The sequence below is a fragment of the Chiloscyllium plagiosum genome, chromosome 19, assembly GCF_004010195.1.
Source record: "Chiloscyllium plagiosum isolate BGI_BamShark_2017 chromosome 19, ASM401019v2, whole genome shotgun sequence".
Lineage (NCBI taxonomy): Eukaryota > Metazoa > Chordata > Chondrichthyes > Orectolobiformes > Hemiscylliidae > Chiloscyllium > Chiloscyllium plagiosum.
The window spans coordinates 8,103,755-8,118,699 of NC_057728.1; the positions used below are offsets into that span (position 1 = coordinate 8,103,755).

The 14,945-nt window shown below is 43.0% G+C and overlaps 1 protein-coding gene across 1 annotated transcript in view; it reads left to right on the forward strand.

The window, feature by feature from the left end:
- Positions 1-14,945, forward strand: part of cntn1b (contactin 1b) — a 746,084-nt gene that overhangs the window by 112,750 nt on the left and 618,389 nt on the right. The window contains exons 2-3 of the mRNA XM_043709043.1: positions 2,715-2,773; positions 7,217-7,280. The gene's annotated coding sequence lies outside the window, so the exon portion shown is untranslated. The remainder of the gene's footprint in view (positions 1-2,714; positions 2,774-7,216; positions 7,281-14,945) is intronic.

The window sequence follows — 14,945 nt, forward strand, 5'->3', positions numbered from 1 at the left end:
GAGATATTTCTTCAGCCAGAGAGTGGTGGGCCTGTGGAATTCATTGCTGCAGAGTGCAGTGAAAGCCAGGACGCTAAATGTCTTCAAAGCAGAAATTGATAAATTCTTGATGTCACAAGGAATTAAGGGCTACGGGGAGAATGCGGGTAAGTGGAGTTGAAATGCCCATCAGCCATGATTGAATGGCGGAGTGGACTCGAAGGGCCGAATGGCCTTACTTCTGCTCCTATGTCTTATGGTTACACTGAAGGCTCTGTCTCACACTGTAGCCAGTCAAAGAATACAAGGGAAATAATGAGAATTTTGAGCAGCTAGTTATGAAGGGCCAACTAGATTGTCATTCCTGATGAAGGGCTTTTGCCCAAAACATCGAATTTTCTGCTCCTTGGATGCTGTCTGACCTGTTGTGCTTTTCCAGCACCACTCTAATTCAGACTGTCATTTCAGTGCCAACATTAACAGTGATCTGATGTTACCAGTACCCTCAGTCAGTCTGAAATTAATTGCTGGGAATTTTTAAATGGGATTTCACAACAGTCTACAAGAAGCGATGTAAACTTATCAAAATGTTGAACTCATTGACACAAGTGAAAGTTTAACAGAGTCATAGAGTCAGTAGTTAGGTTAGAAGTTGTTAATACACCACTCTCTTGCCTGGAATGAGTCATAACAGCTGCTTTTATCAGAAACAACAGCAGAAATAGCTTGAAAAACTCAGCAGATCGGTTAGCATCTATGGAGAGAAAGCAGAGTTCATGTTTCAGGTCTGGGGTTCTGTATTTGTTACTGATTTCCAGCATTTGCAGTTCTTTGGGTTTTTTTTGTTTAGCTGCTATTATCGGTTCTTACAGGCATTTTTCATTTGTTATTGAGATGTGGGCACTGTTCACCAAGCCAGGATTTGTTGTCCATCACTTATAGCCCTTGTGAGCTTGGTAGTGAGCTGCTGCCTTGAACTGATATAGTCTAAATATATAGGTACATCCACAATGATGTAAGGAAAGCTGTTCCAGGATTTTGAAACAGCAAAGGAGCAGTGATATATTTCCATATCTGGATGGTTTGGGACTTTGAGGGTAAGTTGCAGCTGGTGACATTGCCATGGTCTACTGACCTTTGACCTTCTGGATCATAGAAGTCACAGGTTTGGAAGGTGTTATCAGAGGAGCCTGGGCAAGCTACTGTGCTGCATCTTGTAGGTAGCACACATTGCTGATGCTGTGCCTTAGTGGTGAAGGCAATAAATGTCTAGACACATTGCTGAAGTGATATCCAGGGTGATGTTGAGTTTCTTGAATATGGTTGTGGTTGCACTGATCCAGGCCAGTTGAAAAGACTCCATCTTATGTATGATTCATGTTAATCAAAAATTACATGTGTCAGAACTGCGAAAAGAGATTTTGATGGTCAGTATTGTGGGCACAAAGGACAGACTATTTATTGCATAGGAATTGTCTTCGTATACAAAACTCACATTCTCCCTGCCTTTTTCCAATATGGGAGTAGCAAAGAGAATATTTTTCTTCAGTCAAACAAAATGCTTTGGAAGAAAATCCTTCCTTTGATTCAGTTTTCCTATCACCTTATTGTATTCAGACAGGTGATCACTTGTGAGCACAATTGGGGCTGAGCTTTCTTGGACACCCAGCATAACCCAAACTATGATGTTAGACAAAGCTTTGGTTCTTTACAATGGTGAAAGCAATTACTTTATCCTTTACCTTTCTACAAGGAATTGTCTTCAATAACAACAGAATGTTATCACGCATATGATGTCAATACTCATTTCCTTTTAAGCTATTATAATTATTAGCAGTCTTAGTATGGGTAAGTATCCATCCAACCATACTTAGATACTGAACGTGTTGAATCACTGGAGTTACTTTGGATGTTGGCGTACAAGTTGACCTTTTGATGTGTGGAAAAATCCCTCCGAAAACTATGCCGACTTAATACACCCAGTGTACAAGTGGTGTGGGTGGTGGCCATTTTGAAATACCATTTTGCTTCCAATGCTAACAGTATGCATTTCTTCGACTCCTGTGCCTCTTTGCAACAGATTGGAAAACAGTCCAGTGCCCTCTGCAAACTTTGCCGGAATTGTGTTTCCATCGATGGGACATTTGGCAGGCCTACGGGTGTTATTTCCTTGACCTGGAACCACAATATGAAATTGCCAGCAGATCACCGCAGCTGATTTTCTTGCTATTAAGATAACAAGTGTGCACAAATATTGTGTTCAATTGAAGGCTGTTCTCTTTAGAAACTGAAGCTGAATTGTATGGTTGGGGTAAAGTTAAAGGCCTTACACCTAATATGTTTCACACCCATCCCAGCTGCCTGAATACTGATAGGCATAGCTTAAATCAAAGATAGTATTTAATTCCCCATCGCTGTCATCCCACCAACTCCCAAACTTTTCAGATCGAGGAGACTTGGGAGACCAGCAGGAACCCTCTGGTAACTATTATAGTCCGCCCAAATTGCTGTTGTCTAGATCTTCACCTTGAGATTACTTTTGTGAGCTGACTCAGAACAATTGTTAAATTTATTTCAAATTGATTTTGGTGACCAGTAGTTTGTTCGACCATGAGGATGACAGGAGAGCTGAATGAGATGGACTGTGACCTGTTTGTCCATCATGTCTCCTCTGCTAGTTCTTATGGTCAGTTGCTATCCATTGCTAACCGTTGGCACTTTGTTATCACCTGCAGGTTTCATTGCCAATACTGAAGTCCCGAACAGTTTTCTTACACCGAGTTCTCCTCTTGCGGTAAGAGCAAATCTTTTACATTTCACTGAAGCAGCCTCTTTGTCAGCCACAATTGCTCTGCAGTTCCTTTATTAAATGATGCTTGGTCTACACATTTATTTTGCAGCTGACCTTGCCAGCTCAAACGTAAGACAGTGAACTTCAACCTGTCGAGCTGGTGTGATAATATCAGGAATTAGAATGCCATTTCAGACCCTATTGAAGCATCCCGCCAGCTTACTGTGTTGGCATGGAGGTGCCCTGCTCTTGGCAGTTGTAGGATGTGTGCTGGGAAAGGAGTGAGACTGGTTGATTGGAAACCATCTTTCCATTTGAGCTATTACACTGTAATATATTGGTTTCACCAGCACATCAAACATCCTGCTATTGCCATGATGTCATTAACCTGTACATCTTTGCATTTGAGAGAGAGAAAATAATTGAGTCATGACTACATCATTTCGTATCTTGATATTTGTTTTCCTGACCTTTAGAAGCAGCGATCGTATACTGCAGTGATCCCATGATAGCGATTAGTAATTGGCATTGTCCTCTGTAGCAATATGAGTGGAGAATATAGTGTTATAGAAATATAGAGAGAGCCAGTGAAATAAAACACAAGGTCCAGTTAGCTCAACTCGCCTCTGATTAATTCATTCAACAATTAAATTTTCACCCAGATCTTCTCTAATCATCAAAGTTAATCTCTATCAATAAATCTACAACTGACCTACAAGGTCCCAGTGGCAGAGATGATTTGTTACCATAAGCAGAATTTTGAACCCTCCCTTTCTTCAAAAGTAAATCCATGTGTTCACTTGACCCTATTTGTCAAGCCCTGGCTAGGTGAGGTAGGTGTTCAGAAGGGTATGGGTGTATAAACACAAGATTGGGGACAGTACTGTCGGGGGTGGGGGGTTGGCAGGATGTGGGAGTGGGTGCCCCATTGGGCACAGAATGCCCACACAGGTGGCATGTAACTTCTTTCCTGTGTGTCTCTGTAAATAGTTACGTATTAGCAATTCACCCTTTTTTCTGATCATGACACACAAGTGATGTGTGTTGATGTCTTGAGAAAAGTGGCCCACCCTTGGCTCATTGCATCCCTGCCTCCTCTCAGGACTGATTTGAAATCTAAGAGTAATAAAGCAATAGTTTTGTGACAATCTGATAAGATGCTATTGCAAGCCAGCAAACTCCATCTGGTAATCTGGTCAGAACCTAATTTCAACCTTGATATCAGTGTGCTAAGAATACATCCAGGTTTATCTCAGTCTGATGATATTCAGACCCACATCAAAGCCTCATTTACACAAATATAAAGTTAAGATTCAATGCCTTTCAGATTCATGTGACATTTTCATAGAATCCCTACAGTGTGGCCCAACAAGTCCATACCAACCCTCCGCCCAGGTTCATTCCCCTACCCTATTACTGTGCATTTACCCCTGACTAATGCAGCTAAACCACATCCCTGAACACTATGGGGTAATTTAGCTTTGTTCAGTGGCACAGGAGATCTCACTCTCCTTCAATTCAAAAATGAAGGTAGGTTCCTAATTTTGAAGAATACTCCTCAGCACCAACTGTATGGTTACAACAAAAGTGTAGCCTTAATAGTTAAATTTCATTGCAGGAATTTTTGAGGGAGGCTGTTGGCTTTGCTGTAATAATAGAAACTTCAAGATGTCCCTGGTGGATCCTCCTGCATTTTGTTTTCAAACCTGAATTTTAGCTGAATCTTTACAAGCTCCGAGAAGCTGAACTAGTTGCAAGAGACTGAACCTTACAGCTGATCTTGCACTCGACTCAAAACCGACTCCTGTTGGGTCCTGTTTTGCCCTGTGGTTCCTCCTTTGCTCTGCTAAGACCAATCTGGAACTTCACGAGGATTTTGTGTCTGGGTGCAGGTGTAACTACTGATTGTTGGGAAACCTAGGTGAAATGTCCAAGTTGGCATTCAAAATTACCTTGAAGATGAGTGTGATGAGGAGAATAAAGGAGTCTTGGTTTGGTGAAAAAATGTTTGGGATTTAAAGTCCTGAAGTCTGTTGGATGGTGAAGGAGATGCAAGTGCAGCTGGTTTGAGGTTATGGGGAAGAATTGGTTAGTGTTGGACATGGTGAGGTTGTAGGAGGCTGGAAGTATCAGTGGAGTATACTGGATTTGTACTTTTGGAGAATTGTCTGAGGAAAATTTAAAGGATAGAGATAGGTTAGTAATTATTGAATAAAATAGAAGAGGCATGCTTCGGAAGAACAAAGTGACGTTTGACCTGTGTGCTGATGTTACGTGGAGGTAGTGGTGCTGAGCGCAACTTAAAATCTGGGGATGACTCTGACTCCAATTGGTCAGGTCGCCTCTCAATGGTTCCTGGTTGACGAGCAATTGGCACTGTGGCTCAGTGGTTATCACTGCTGCCTTGTAGCACCAGGGTCCCAGGTTCGATTCCAGCCTTGGGCAACTGTCTGCATGGAGTTTGCACATTCCTCCTGTGTCTGTGTGGGTTTCCTCCCACAGTCTAAAGATGTGCGGGTCAGGTGAATTGGCCATGCTAGATTGCCCATAGTGATAGGTGCATTAGTAGGGAGTAGGTGAATTGGTCTGGGTGGGCTACTCTTCATAGGGTCGGTGTGGACTTGTTGGGCTGAAGGACCTGTTTCTGCACTGTAGGGAATCTAACATCTAATTTAGCAAGAATCCAAGATTCCCCAAGTAGGGAGATAGAGATTGTGTCACTGGAAGCTAGTGCTCCCCTTTCCACAGTGGTCAGTCTTCCATGTGTGACCCTAGACAGGAAGTGTGATCAGGGTGATTGATGTTGAATGATTTCATGGTCAAGTTCAGTACTGCCCTGATTCCATGTCACATGTACATCTCTAACAGCAATCTCTGGAAAGCCTTTTGGTGCAGTGACTCTGGTCAAATTTACCCTTCAATATTCATATCAGCTGTATTGTCATTTGTTGCTGGAATGGAGTGAGGCATAAATCACTGTACATTGGATAAACTTGGTGAATCATGGCAGTGTGGTTTACCCAGAAATCTTCATTATGTCAGTCTCCCAACCAGGCAAACCGGTCAATGGGACAGTAATTGTTTTTTCATTTATTCATTTGTGGAGTGTGGCATCGCTGGCTGGGCCAGCATTTATTGCCTTTGAGAGGGTGGTGGTGAGCTGCCTTCCTGAACCGCTGCAGACCGCATGCTGTGGGTTCACCCACAATGCCATAAGGGAGGGAAGTCTAGGATTTGACCCTGCGATAGTGAAGGAGTGGCGATATATTTGAGGGATGGTTTGAGGGGCACTTGTAGGTCATAGTGTTCCCTTGTATCTGCTGCACTTGTCCTTCTAGATGGAAGTGGTCATGGGTTTGGAAAGTACTGTCTGAGGACCTTTGGTGAATTTCTGTAGTGCCTCTTGTAGATAGTACACGCTGCTGCTACTGAGCATCAGTGATGGAAGGAGTGGATGCATGGGGATGTAGTGCCAATTAACTGGTTTAAAATGAAAAGAATAACAATGAAACCACAGAATATTTATAAATGATTTAGTGTGTATAAATACTACTGCAATTTCTTCCCACTGTCTGATGATCTGAAAGGCATTTGTTTTCTTTTCAATTTTCTAACTTGAGCCTTGTCTCCTTGGGATCTTTTGAATAATGTTTTTGAAGATAGCACCAAACGTACTGTTCTGTCCAGGGTCGCTTTATTGTCAAGAGGTGTGCAAAACTGTGAAAGGTCAGCCAAAATGACAATGACACATTTTCTTTTCAATTAATTATTCAGACTGGAAAAGATGGTCATGAAACTTCAGACAGAATGTGCACCAAAGCTTTTTGATTGCAGTAATCATTTTAATTTTCCCGTGAGTTTTTGACTTCAGTGAGACTTAATCCCCCACTGTCATCAACAGCAGAAGGTGCAGTACTGTCCAATAACTAGCATGGACTCATCTTGATCAGCTTTCATTTGGCGTTGACTCATGATGGAATTAGTGAAATGTGTGCTTTCACTCAGGTTGTCAACCCATTAATACATCTTGTCAGCCAGAAGCCCTGTCTCAAATGTCGTCCATATCTCAGTGAGAGCTCACCTCTAAGTAAGGACTGTTGTTGATTTGAGATCAACTTTGCAGACTGGAGCACAGAATCTAGACTGATGCTCCAGTGCAGTCTGCAGTGGGTGCTACAGTGTCTGAGGCACTGTTAATAAGAAACAATATAAAATCAAGGCTGCTCTCCTTTTGTACCCAAAAGATACCCCAGAATAGTCACCTGTCCCTGAACTAAAACAGGTAAATCTTGGTTATTACCTTATTGTTATCCATGGGGTCTTGCTGTGTGTGAATTAGCTGATGAATTATCAGTATCACAGCTCTGAATATAGTGCAGAAGTACTTAATTTTGATATAGACCTTGGGATATTAAAAGCATGTTTCTGTCTTTCTTTGTTTTCCAGAGTATTGGAAGAGTGCACTAAGATGGCAGAGATCTATTGACCCCCAGCCTCCAATCTTTTACAGGTCAGATCATGTTTCCATTGCTGGATTTAAATTAAGAGGAGGTGTTGGATCATTAAAATTCTTGTGAATTGTGCCAGAAGCTAACCTCTTCTGGTCATGGCGTGTAAAACTGGGTAACAGAGTCAAGTTCACAAACTAAAGGTCTGATCTAATGGGCTAACTTGCATATGAAGATAGCCCTGCATCTGAAAAGCAATGAATTTCACTGTCTCCCCTTTCACTTCTCCTCCTGCAGAATAGGACTGTTCCATTCAGAATTCACCTTGACAAGGGCTGTGGCCTTGAAGGGGATTAGTTTACCTCAGGTGTTCTGGCCACACATGGGAGCCAAGAGGAAGTGTGTAGTTTAGTGGCAGAAGTTTTGGGATGGATGTTGGGAGTTGGTGGAGGGTCGGAAATGTACTCTTTGTGGCACCTGTTAGTGAGGGATAACATGGGCCATGTTCAGTCGGCTGGCAAAATCTTTCTAAGTTCAAGTTTAGTATCCATCTGGGAGCAGGATACAAAGAAACTGTAGAGAGATTACGTGAGTGAGCAATGAGGTTGCAGTCACAATATTGTAGGGAAGTATGAAGTTATTCACTAATTTGTAAGAGTTGTGAAAAGAAAGCTTTTTTTGTAAATATGAAACCTGTAAATGTTGATGTTCAGAGGCACTTGGATCTGCATGTATAAAGTTAACTTGCAATTGCAGCAAGCAGTTAGGCAAACAAATGGCATGTTGGACTTTATTTGGAGTATTAGAGTAAATAAAGCTTATGGCAATTGTACAGCACTTTGGTGGGATGGTTAACTATGTAGAGTTTTAGCCTTTGTATTTGAGGAAGGATATACTTGCATTTGGATGGGCTAGCGAAGGTTCACTAGGTGGTCCCTGGAATGAGCAGCTTGTCTTGTATTAAGAGGTTGAGTAAACTGCGTTTACCGGAAGAATGGGAAATGATCCGATTGAAACATACAAGATTCTGAAGGTCTTGGCAGGATTGACACTGAAAGATTCTTTCATCCAGGCATGGGAATCTGGAACATGGGAACACAATCGCAGTGTCATCATTTAGGAGTGAGGTGAGGAGAAATTTCTTCAGCCAAAGAGTTGTGCATCTTTTGAGTATTCTGCCTTGGAATTCTGTGAATGCCCCTTTGTTGAATATATTTAAGGCTGGGATGGATAACATTTTTATCTCCCAAGAGATCAAAGTATGCATAGAAAAAGTGAGATAGGAACAGATACTGAAGTTAGAGGTGAATGATTATATTCGATGGCCAAGTAGGCTTGATGGACTAAATTTCTTTGATGCCCTATTTCTTAGGCATTTATGTAAATATGCTGGGGATATATATTTTGAGGTAACACATGTGAAATGTTTAGAGATTCTGCTGATGAGTATATTTAATTGAGTTTCTCAGAGTCCTTGAAGATTGTGCTGCTTGGAGAGTTTGTCAGGCTTTGATCTGCAAGCATACTCATGGCCTCTGAATTGGAATAAATTGTTTGAATAAATTGTGTTTTGCTAAACGTTGAGCAGTTTGACCATTTGAATTGCATCTGGAACACAGCACCTCATATTTACCTGTAAAATAAGATAACGTTAGGGTCTAGACTATCTTCTAAGTATGTTTTGAGGGGCTCTGCTCTGGTCCAAAACATACTTGATGATGTTGTTCATGGGGACCACTATTGCCAATGATCTGCAGTCGATGTAGCCTCTGCTGTTGCGCTAGAAAGACAGCTTCACTTTGGTATTCACACACCGGAGAAACCTTGAGGATGTGAAAGGTTGAGGGGCATGACCCCATTTCTAGATTAGAGTGGTGCTGGAAAAGCACAGCACGTCAGGCAGCAGCCATTGAAGCAGGAAAATCGACATTTCGGGCAAAAGCCATTCGTCTGGGCATTTCCCAGCATGCGCTGGTGTGGGAGTATTCTGCTGCTACCGTTAGTCCCCGCTGTATTTCTGAAAGGATGAAAAGCAAAGAGTCAATTGTGGAAGTCCCAGCCAGTCCTGTTGGTTGGTGCAGCACTTCCAGCTCCTTTCTTAGATGTCAACCTTTTCAAAGATCAAGGTGACGATAAGGGGAACAGTGTCTTGGCTCACTGTTTTGTCTATTTGCAGGAATATACTGCTTTTACTACTAAAGCTGATGTAGGAACATTGCTAGGCCTCTCTATTTTTTGTCCAGTTCAACGGGACTCAACTTGCGTGGGTCTATTGCCTGGATGGGTACAGCTCCAGCAACAACAACTCGAGAAGTTTGTCACCACACAGGACAAAGCAGCCCGCCTGATTGGCACCACATTCACAGACACTCACACCTGCCACTAGCAACAGTCAGTAGGTACTATTTACAAGGAGCACTTCAGAAATTCACTAAGGCTTCTTAGGTACCACCTTCCAAATCCATGACCGCTTCTATCCAAAAGGACAAGGGATACGTGGGGGCACCACCATCTGCAAGTTCCCCTCCGAGCCACTCACCGTCTTGACTTTGAAATATTTTGTCATTCCTTCACTCTAGCTGTGTCAAAATCTTGGCATTCCCTCAGAGGGTATTGTGGGTTTACTGACAACACATGGACAGCAGCGGTTCAAGAAGGCAGCTCACCACTACCTTCTCAAGGACAACTGGGGAATGGCCAATAAATGTTAGTGATGCCCACATCCTGTAAAATCTAAAAAGAAACTCGAAGAATTCGAAGTGTTACAAAGCTTCTCTTTCTTGCACCCATAAGGTTGAGATATGTCTTTGCCATCTTGTATTCATCACCTACATGTTGCCCTCACAACGTTATCCAAGATCATTTGTTATTTTTCCCATGTATATTGATGGTACCTCATTCTAAGTCTTCTTCCCCTTCTCCATTGTCCATTCATCTCAGACTGAATGAGCAGAAATCTCCTCCACTTAGAGCCAAGATGACAGAAACCGTTATCTTCCAGCCCTGGCACAAACTCTGCCTGGCCTGCTGTGTTTTTCCAGCACCACATTTTTCAACTCTGGTACTCCCGCATCTGCAATCCTCACTTCTTCCTACAAACTCTACTCTCCAGACATTGGCTTCATCCCTCTCAGGGCAGTGCAGTGGCTCAGTGGTTGGCATGGTGGTCTCATAGCTCTAAGGTCTCAAGTTCAATTCCTCAGGTCTGTGTGGAGTTTGCACATTCTCCCATGTCTGTGTGGGTTTCCTCCAAGTGCTCCAGTCTCCTCCCACAGTCTAGAGATGTGCAGGTTAGGTAGGTCGGCCATAGTGTCCACAGATCTGCCATGGGAAATACAAGGTTATAGGGTAAGGGGGTGGATCTGGGTGGGATACTCTTCGGAGATCAGTGTGGACTCGATGGGCCAAATGGCCTGCTTCCACACTGTGTCAATTTTATGATTCTGTACCTGGTATTTATCTCGGGCTGATCAAGACTGCATAGGATGAGTTCCTGACCACACGTCTGTGCTCTTTTCACCTGCGTGGTGTTGCCTGACTCTGGCCCTGTTTAGCTCTTCTGCTGAAATTTCATCCTTGCCTTTGTAACCTTGAAACAGAACTATCCCAATTCACCCCAGGTCAGCCTGCTGCACGCTACCTGAACCAAAACCTGCATCCCATTCTAAAAGATGAAAGACTTAACAGCAATCTATGTTTGTTCAATATATCGTTTAATTGCACTGTGATCTTTTGCTATAAGGTGTGTCTTATGATCCCTGTTCCACTAATTACCACTAAGTACTAGCTCTGAAAGCTAGTGCTTCCAAATAAACCTGTTGGACTATGACCTGGTGTTGTGTGATTTTTACCTTTGTCCACCCCAGCCCAACGCTGGCACCTGCGCAGCAGTTCCCTGGACCACAAACTCTGGACGTCGCACCCACTCCCACCCTCCATCCTTACCCTGTTTAGTTCTGTATCCTCCCTGCAGCCCATCGTTTTGACAAAGCTTTGCACGTCTGTTTACATATCTCTGGTTTACGTTCAGATTCATTTTGATAATGCTTTCCTGAATCACTGTGAGACATTTTATGAGGCTCAAGGCATTACACAAATGTGAGCTGTTGGTGTTAGGGTGAGATAATATCAGTCAGTTTGACATACATCATGCAAACGCCATCTTTTATTACAGTGGTACCCTTGAGTAAAATCATAGTTTGGAAAGATTAGAATTGAATGTCAGTGAGATTGCATTGGCGCAGCTAGGGGAGAGACCATTTACAATCTATGACAATTTGATAATCTTAATGATTATGATGTTAAATTAGAACAGCAAATGATAATGATATCTGTTTTGTTAAATCAGTGCAAGCGAAACTCTGAGGGATTTTAGCAAACACAACCTGGACAAGAAATCACTTTCAAAACCTGCTCACATGAGTTGTCTAGACTGACCTGTGTCAGTCCATACGCAGATGAATGCCTTAAAGTGATAGAAAGTGTAAATAATTGTCAGATTTACTACTTTATGTGGCATTCTTGAACCTGCTGTTAAGTGGAATAAGGATTATCCAAGAATATTTTTACACTTGTTTGCAGCTGTTTTTCTCCATGTTATCTGAGCATTGTATCCTTACAACTTGCCTGATTGACTGACTGGCCTCTGACTCACCGTGTGAATGAGCTGAAGATTCCAGTCTCCAATGAACCTTCCCTTCATTACTGAGTACTGGAGTTGGAGTCACTCACCAAATGCCTTAACAAGAGACCTCACTGCTGCAGTGCAATCTGTCATGATTCTATCTAACATTCAATTAGTATTGGATTTGTTGCAATAAAAGCTCTCAGAATCTGATCAAGCGCATTGTGAGTAGCTGCAGTGGTATGCTAATAGGTAAGCACTGTCAGTGTATTGTGTCAACTTCTCTTTCCCCTGTCCCCCTTTCACAACGAGTTAATTTGGTTTGAAAGCCATCTCCCGCTTAAAGATGACCTAAACATGTGTGTTCCTTTTCATTATTTGGCACTATCGAAGAGAAATGTTGTATTTCAGGCTGTAAATGGATTAGGTGTGGGTTGTTACATTTGGAAGCTGTTCCGTTCCTCCATTTCCTGTTCCTTCCCTGCAGCCCCCACCTTTTATATGAAAATTGTTCTATTATTGAAAGGAGGCAGGTGCTGAGTGAAGGACGGTTCAGCACTCCCACAGCACTGTTCCCCATGGAGAAATGGACAGGTCTGTCGCAGTAACAGCAGCTTAGAAACTGCTGTGCAAAATCACAGCCGAGAAACAGACTAGCCAAAGTGCTCTGCACTCCTGTTTATGCTGATTACGATTTACCTTCCACTTTGCTTCATCTCCCCGTTATCCATTGTTCCCTCCACCTTGTGCATATCTGTCTGCCCTCAAATGCATTTGTAAAATTCAGCAATGTTACTGCCATTGAATTGCCCTATCATCAACATGTCCCATTGACCAGAAACTAAACACGACCACTCCTATAAATAGTGCCCAAACAAGAGCAGGTCGGAGGTTAGGAATCCTGCAACGAATAACTCGCCGCTTGAATCCCCAAAAGCTGTTCGCCGTCAACAAGGTACAAGTCAGGAGTATGATGGAATACCCCGCACTAGCCAGGCCAAAGCAGCCACTTAATTGGCAGCCAAACGCCACCTTCAGCATTCACAGTATTCACCACCAGCACTGCAGTGTGTGCCATCTACAAGCTCTCCAACAACTCACCAAGGGTCTTTTGACAGTATGTTCTAAACCCACAACCTCTACCACCCAGACGGATAACAGCTGCAGACTTGTGTGATAAGCAACTACAAGTCTCCCTCCAAGATGCACACTGTCATGACTTGAAGCAATGTTGTCATTCCTTCACTGTCACTGGGTCAATATCCTGACCCGCAAGGACCTCTGTGGTTAAGAGGGTTGTTCATCATCACCTTCTCAGGCAAGATTCATGCTGACCCTGTCACTGTTGTCAATTCGGTGAACATTAGTGTAGAACCTTTCCGTGCCTCATTCTTTTCTCAACCTGAGATCCATAGACCAGAACCTGGAGGTCTACTTGGCTGAAGTCTGAACACCACCTGATCGTGTTGAATCCTGGAATGTCAATACACATGGTAAATTCATATAGGAACTCGCCTCTGAGCTGTGTCCTTTCTCCTTTCTATACCTCAGCTACCTTCCTATCTGACACTGTAAGGGGGTGTATACAGGCTTGCTGCATTTAGCCACCTTGTTCTTTGAGCCTTGGTTACAAGATGGATCAGGTGTCTATTTGGTTTATCAGAGCTCATCTGTATTTGGAAGAACGTATATATCCCAGACAGTCCCACCTCACACTGACTCTGAGTATAGCGTGCAGCTGCTTTAGACAGAGTTACATCTCTCCATCCAATCTGCAAGTCCTTTTCATGTATTGATCACTCTGTGAAGAAGAATTCCTGGTAATGATTTAAATTCGCTTCCTACTCAATCACAGTAATGTTTCCTTGTTTTGCTGCTTGTGTTGTGGAGATTTGGTTGTCAGCATAATGATTTGGTGTTGATTCGTTACTTTAGTTAGTCGCCTTTCGGTCAATCACCTTTTTGCAACTTTTATCCAAACTCCTGTTACTTGTAATTCAAGCACATGGACTGCAAAGATGTTTTAAAAAGGGAGTTCATTCCATTAGCGTCTGACCTTTATAAAGCTTAATGGGAAAGCTTAACTCAAAGAAACAAACTATTTATAAGTTACGATCATGGCCCTGATTTCTGATCTATCGCCTGATCTCTAGTTAGTTGAGGAGCAGAGTTCAGGTAGTAGAAAGCCTCATCCTAAAGCTCCTTGACTATGTGAGCCAGATTCGATCTTCGGAATCGACAGGAATCTTCCTGTCCACATGGCTCCTCGCTCTCAGTGCTGCAATTCAGTCGATCATCTGGGTCTCTTGTACACATGTCCTTGCACCAGATCCCCTTTCCAGATCTCCAGCTACCATCGGAAACATCAGAGGGCTCTGCACATAGACTTGGCAATCATGGTGGATTCTGCTCCCATCCAACCCCACCAACCCTTCCTACCTGTGACGCCAGGGTCATCACATTGTGTCCCAAGGGAGCTGGCATTACTGACCACTTCCTCAGGGAGTGCTATACTGTCAGAGGTGCAGTCTGCAGTATTGGGGGATGCTGCATTGTCAGAGGTGCAATCTGCTGTACTGAGGGAGTGCTGTATTGTCAGAGGTGCAGTCTGCAGTACTGAGGGAGTGCTGCATTATCAGATGTGCAGTCTTCAGTATTGAGGGATTACAGGCTGCACCTCCGACAATGCAGCACTCCCTCAGTACTGCAGACTGCACCTCTGATAATGCAGCCTTCCCTCTGTCAGCATTGTCAAAGGATGTTTTTTGGATGAGACATCCAACTGAGGTCCTGTCTGCCTCCTCAGATGGATGTAAAGGATTCTCTGCCATTACTTGGTAGAAAAGCAGTGAGGTTACTCCCAGTGTCCCCCGAACTTTATCTCTCAATTAATATCAATAAAACCAATGATCTGCTGCTTATCACCTTGCTGTTTATGGTTTGGTGCTGTGTGAAAATGACTACTTAGTTTTATATACCAGTGGTTACACTTTAATCAGTGCTTCACTTTATTATCCAGAGCTTCATTGACTGTGAAGTACATTGAGGTGGTGGGTGGTTAATATTGGATGTGTAGAAATTAAACTAGACAAGAGTGAGAACT